The sequence below is a fragment of the Lampetra planeri genome, chromosome 12, assembly GCF_965212315.1.
Source record: "Lampetra planeri chromosome 12, kcLamPlan1.2.h2, whole genome shotgun sequence".
In the NCBI taxonomy this organism is placed as follows: Eukaryota; Metazoa; Chordata; class Hyperoartia; order Petromyzontiformes; family Petromyzontidae; genus Lampetra; species Lampetra planeri.
Genome location: NC_136118.1, coordinates 3,709,618 through 3,715,598, shown reverse-complemented (window position 1 = coordinate 3,715,598; position 5,981 = coordinate 3,709,618). Strand labels below are relative to the sequence as shown.

The window sequence follows — 5,981 nt, the reverse complement described above, 5'->3', positions numbered from 1 at the left end:
GTAATAATGATAACGTGTGTGTCGACCAAGCATAGAGCAGCCCCTGGAATGCAAAACGTGACTGAGCGGCGCTCAACTTAGAGGCGCAGCGTTGTTGCCAAGTCCAAATTATTTCCCTCCAGTACCCGACCAACGTGGCCAAGACCCCAGCGGTAACAGATACGAGCCCTTGAATCTGTTACCGCTGATGTGGTAGTAGGCTCCTTGTGGTCGCACCTCCCATCAGCATGGTTGGCGACGTATGGCGCGAAAGAAGTTCAACGTGCATGCGCACGTGAGCGCAATTGGCGAGCGCGAGATTGTTCGCTTCCGTTGGACTTTTGGGGCGAAACTACTTCGATGTCTCCATCATCACCATCGCCATCGTCGCGAACAACAGCAGTGCAAAGCAGTGACTGTTGCCACAGCTCAATTTCTCGTTGAATATTTTTTTGACTCGATGGTGGACCTGAGTCGGCCCGCGATTGGCAGCCGCAGCCGGAGCGAGCGGCATACCGGATGCGGTGTGCCGCGCGCGGACCACACCGACGTACGCCCCAGCCCCTCCCGGGGGTACTGCTCTGTTCCCGCAGGCGCCGATCGCTGCCTCGGCGGGCGCGGCCGTGGTGTGCGCGAACGCGGCGCTCTGCGCCAACTCTACGGAGCCGCGCTCGCTCGGCCTGGCGTGGGGTCGCGCGTTCACCGTCTTGCTGCGGCCCGCGGTGAGAGCTTCCACGTCTCGCTCGGTCTGCCCAGGGAGACTGCGGCGACCCGGGTGGGGTGGCACGTCGTGGCTTGCCAGCGGTGGTACCACGGAACGCGGTGTGCTGGTTGCGCTGAGATGTTGTTGTTTGTTTTTCCCGGGTCAACCGACCGGGACTGATTCGTACACCCGTGCGTAACCATGTCGTTCCCGGATAGCCGAGTTCGATTCTGGATGTATCCGAACCGATCCCGGGCTCTCTCCCACCACCTCCACGCCCGTTCAGTAACCCGCACTGACCAGCGTGGTGGAGTTGTGGGCAGGTGTGATGTGGTGCAGAGAGGCAATCAGCAGTGGACTGACAAGCAGCTGTCGATTATTCATGCATACGCTGCGCTGTGTGTTGCATTTCAGAAGAATAAACATCAATTATCGTTCTCGATTTATTCAGAAATGACTCGACTCAGTTCCAAGGCTCATTCCGCAGAGGTGCGGTGTTGAGATGTTTGACCAGTTAGTGATTTGTGTTTGGGAGGAAATCAAAGTATCCGGAGAAACGCACGGGTTCGTGGAGATAATGCTCTTCGTGTATGTGTGCAAAGCGCGAACATTACGCTTTAATAATGACAATGTCCTTGTATTTCCCAATGAAATGAAAATGTCTCATTTCCCTGCGCAGGATGCCGTTGAAGAAGAATTTGGTAAGATTTAGAGTCACTTGCAGTCTTATTATCATCATCACCGCCGTCATCATCATCGTCGTCGTTAAGCCACAAGGTGTTCATCTGCACGTGTACGCAAATGATGTAGTTTGCACGGTGGAGTGCAGTGGTGTCTTTTAAACGATGTTAATACATACATGAATAATAATATAATGAATATGAGGATGATGGGAGCTTCTTCCTGCTTTATTCGGATGGCTGAGAGCGTCTAAGAAACCTCGTGGTTTCTCGCAGGAATCACCGATTTTGCAATGTGCATTTAAGCAGCGTCATCGCCCCAGTACATCGCCGATTGCACACTCCTCCTCTCAGCGCCCAAGCGCCGTCACCATTGACGAACGTGCTGAGTCGTTGTGTTACAATTTGTGCTCGCCGCACCGCTCGCCGACTCATCGCCGCCTAACGACTCTCATCCGATCCATCGAGCGACGTCAATTCATTCGCCCACGCTGCCCGCGTGCGGATCTGTTCCGTGCGGTCCTCTTACCCGTGTGGGTGCACTCGCGCGCGCCTCTCCACGCCTCCTCCCGCAACACTTCGGCTTTCGTGCTGCCTTTTCTCCGCCAGCGTCCGCGACGGGAAATCGCGCCTCCGATTAGCAGGGTATGGCTACGTTCGGTGCGAAAGAAGTTCAACATACGTACACACACAAAGACAAAGATCCCCCGTATAGGCTTAACAGGCAAGTTGGGGCAAGTGCTTTTAACGAGCAACAATGAAGGGGGCGGCATGGCACACGAGAAGGTGGGTGGCCAGCACCACCCGCGGCCGCCTTTGTCTCCCCAGTAGCGATGTTTACTCACTACATCAGGTACTCATTTAAGGCTGAGTCGACCTAGGGTGGGGGGGCCCAGAACCAGTTGAGATAATTGGCACGGGTGTCGACCGTGGGGCGGGAATTGAATTCGGGTCGCCGGGCGCATAGCACAGCGTGCTAACCGCTACACCACCGCTACAAAACAAAGACAAAGATCCCCCATATAGCCTTAACCGACTGTAGGGGCAAGTGCTGTTAGCGAGCACCTATGAAGGCCGGAACGGTACACGAGGGGGTGGGTGGCCAGCACCACGCCCGACCGCCTTTGTCTCCCTAGTGGCGATGTTTACACACCGCACCAGGTATTTATTTGAGGCTGAGTCGACCTAGGGTACGCCCGGGACCGGTTCAGATATTCGTCACTGGTGTTGGCCGTGAGCGGGAATCGAACCCGTGTCGCCGGGTTCATAGCGCAGTGCGCTAACCGCTACACCACAGCTCCTCACACACACGTGCACACGTACGTACACACACACGTACACACACACGTACGTACACACACACGTACACACACACGTACAGACAAAGTACCGACGCGCGTGTTCTCTCGCCACGCGCGCAGCGTCCGTGGAGCGCATGGCGGATGTGGCGAGCGAGCGGCCACACCCCGCGGACAGGAACACGCTCTTCCACGGTGAGTCGCCGCGCAGCTAGAGCTAAAGGTGCCGTCCCTCATAGCTCTTGCTTTTGCCTCTGCCGCAGGTAGAGCCTCACCCCCCCCTCTCTCCCCCCAACCTCCAGAAGCTCCGTGTGGCTTTGCTCTTCCATGTTGACAGTTCGGGCGCACGACCGCAGGCTCCATAATGCCCCTTGGCGTGCGTCCCTCTGCGCAGGTGTGGTCGCCTTCCTCGTCTGCGTGGGAGTCGCCCTGCTGGCCCTGCTCGTCGTCTGGACCAAACGTGAGCGACCGGCGCGTGGCCCCCGTGCAAGGAGCGACATGGAGGGGGGCATCTAATTCCCCCCCCTCCCCTCCACCCCCACCCCCCCCCCCCCCCAACAGTGCCCGGGCCCCTCCAAACCAGGGGCCCCCCGTGACCCTCGTGAGCCCCACGTGGGTCCCCGTTCATGATGAGTCCCAGTTATAACGAAACCGGTTTACTTTGACAAACACATGGCGTGAGCAGTTGGTCAGGAAATGAGTCGGCGCCCCCCTGCCCCCCCCCCCCCCGCCACAAGATTTGGTTAACGTTCACAGTTCAGGGTTGTGGTTCGATTCAGGGATGACCGTTACAATGCGCAACGTGCCCCATTATAACGCGGTTTCTGAGCGGTCGACGACGAACTACTTTCTTGAGCTGCGCCTCTGAGCGGTTGTGGGTATTCTGGGTTTACGCGCGGAATGGTACGAGTGGACAGCCCCCATCTAGCTTCTCTGTCCCACCATCAGGTGGCTGCAGGCTGATTTTATAGTGCGGATGTGATAAAGAAAAATGCACGTTGTTTTTAATCGTGTACTTTTGCACTGCAATGTAATTCCTCGCTTAAAGCCTTCTCGCTTAACGCGGCGCTCTTCAGGAATGCATCTACCGCGTTCAATGAGGAATTACCGTACGTGCAAGAATGCATATTTCTTTGAGTGGTGAGCATTGTTTTTTTCCCTCCAATTCTTTTGCAGAAGTGGTCAGATTTGTTTTCGTACGTCTAATCGGAAGCACATTTCTATCGCACTAACAGTGTGTGTGTGTGTGTTTTTTTTGTAACACACAGGGCAAAGGTCCCAGCAGCGAACGGGGCCTGGCCAAAAGGACATCGCTGTTCAAGAGGCGCAATTTGCTTGAATACATTTATCCCATTCAGCTTTGTAGAATGTTAGGGCAAAAACGCTGTTAGCGAGCGCCGATTAAGGCCAACGCACCACACGATGGGTACGCGCACACGGATCTGCGGTGAACCCGCGATTTATCCGTGGGACGATTATCCTAGCTGCGGATTAACCGTGCTCGTGGGGAAAAAAAAGGATACCTGTGTAATGTAACTACTTTGGAGACATCAACTGTAGGGGCTTCTCCTTTATTCCTTCACACTCACACGACGAAAACTCGCCAGTAGGGAATATAACGCTGACAGTCTAGCTACGATGGCGCCGACCTAACTAGATAGCCGGTTGACTGTCTAGCGACGGCGACGATGAAGCGATGACAAAGACCACAGGGACGACGAAGATGACAGCGACGACGACCCCCACGACAGCCCAGAACCCCGTTCCTCGCTCCCTTTTATCCTCCCAGCGTGGCCGTGGCTCCGCCCTGGCCACGCCCCCTTTCTCGAACTCTCTGGTGGGTTCTGGGAGCTCCCTTGGCCTAGATGTTCCCACTTGTGGTCGCTCCCGTGTATCTGTCCTCCCTTCTGCCCATACTGCTCCCACACCCGCAATTACCACTTGTGGCCGCCAGTCAGCGCACTGTCTCTAAACCTGTACACACGGCAATTTCATCGCGAGCTGCTCCTCAAACGTCGTGGGTCGGCGACTCAATGCCCACGTGACCGCAAATTCGTCGGCGAGTCATGCGATTGCTTTCTGCAATCATGATTGGAATACAAAGTTACTCTTGTGTGGGATACAATATCGATTGCGTATCAATCCATCTAAAATGTACACATATCAAACAGTAGTAATTATGTCGCACATAAAAACGCATCCATTCCATTGGCTGAAAACATCTTAATACACAGAGAACTGCAGAGCTTTGGCAATTGTTGGTCGCGCCGGCTCACAGCGTGGCTTGCCTTCCCGTTTGTTGTTCCCTGGCGATTTGCAAGAACGATGCCCCCCACGACCCCCCCATCCCCACATACTTCAGCCCCCCCTGCCCCGCCCCTCTCTGACCCTCCACACCCCCTCCACCCCTCCCCTCCTGCCAACCTGCAACCGCTGTTCTCAGGAGTTAAGATCGAATTCTCTGATTTAGTTGCTTTGTTTGCGAGCACTGTGCCCGATGCCGAACGCTGTCCCATGGATGTGTTGTTGTTTACGTTGTCGCGATATTTGCGCACTCTGTAACGCCGCTAATTAAGGAGAAATAACAACGCTCGTTTTGTATTAAAGCTCGTGAAAGATGTGGACTTCCAACCGCTCATGCTGCAGGTTCGTGGGTGATCTGTTGTGAATTGTAACGTGAATGAACCTCGTCGCTTCGGTGAGGTGTTGTTACGCCCACACGGTGGGGCAGAATTGCGGCACACGTGACGTGCGTTTCGAAACCGTGAAATAATTAATTAACACTCTCGTTGATGAAGCTGCTTTGGTACAAACACCCGCAGGCACAATGAGTGTCGTGGCACCAACACAACTGTGAAACGGCACACCCACGTGTGTTATGAATGCGCCCCACAATTCATGAATGTAAGCCAACATTATTACGCGCACCGTTTTCAGATGGCGCACGAACAACTCGGGTGAAGTGGACACACAAATGGAGAAGAATCGATCACAGTTTGGCTTTTTAAATGTTGTTCTCTCGATTGTTGCGTATGCTGTCTAGCACTGTAATTGTTTGACCATTGCATTTGGTCTGCAATCCCTGCTTTGCTGAGTAATTCTCTCAGATTCCACCTTTGCTCTGGTGCCTCGCGTCGTTCTGCATGCGAGGCGCGGTATCAACACGAGGCGATAATTTTGTGATGAAGCATAAACCACCATCACGCGAACTCCGATCATCCTCGCAGCAGCAGACGGTCACTGCATCGTGCGGCGCTTTCAGACGTGCCTCTGCGGCCGTCTGGAACGCTCTTCCTTCTGATATTAGGAAGCCACCGGAGC

The 5,981-nt window shown here is 54.7% G+C and overlaps 1 long non-coding RNA gene across 2 annotated transcripts; it reads left to right on the top strand.

Annotated features, from left to right (window-relative positions):
- Positions 1-596: 596 nt before the first annotated feature.
- Positions 597-5,289, top strand: LOC144721821 (uncharacterized). Of its 2 annotated transcripts, XR_013585981.1 has the most exons (5): positions 597-701; positions 1,362-1,383; positions 2,784-2,855; positions 3,055-3,120; positions 3,929-5,289. It is a non-coding gene; the product is annotated as an uncharacterized LOC144721821 (long non-coding RNA). The 2 variants fall into 2 exon arrangements; XR_013585980.1 differs by lacking the exon at positions 597-701 and having other exon boundaries at positions 1,302-1,383.
- Positions 5,290-5,981: the final 692 nt, after the last annotated feature.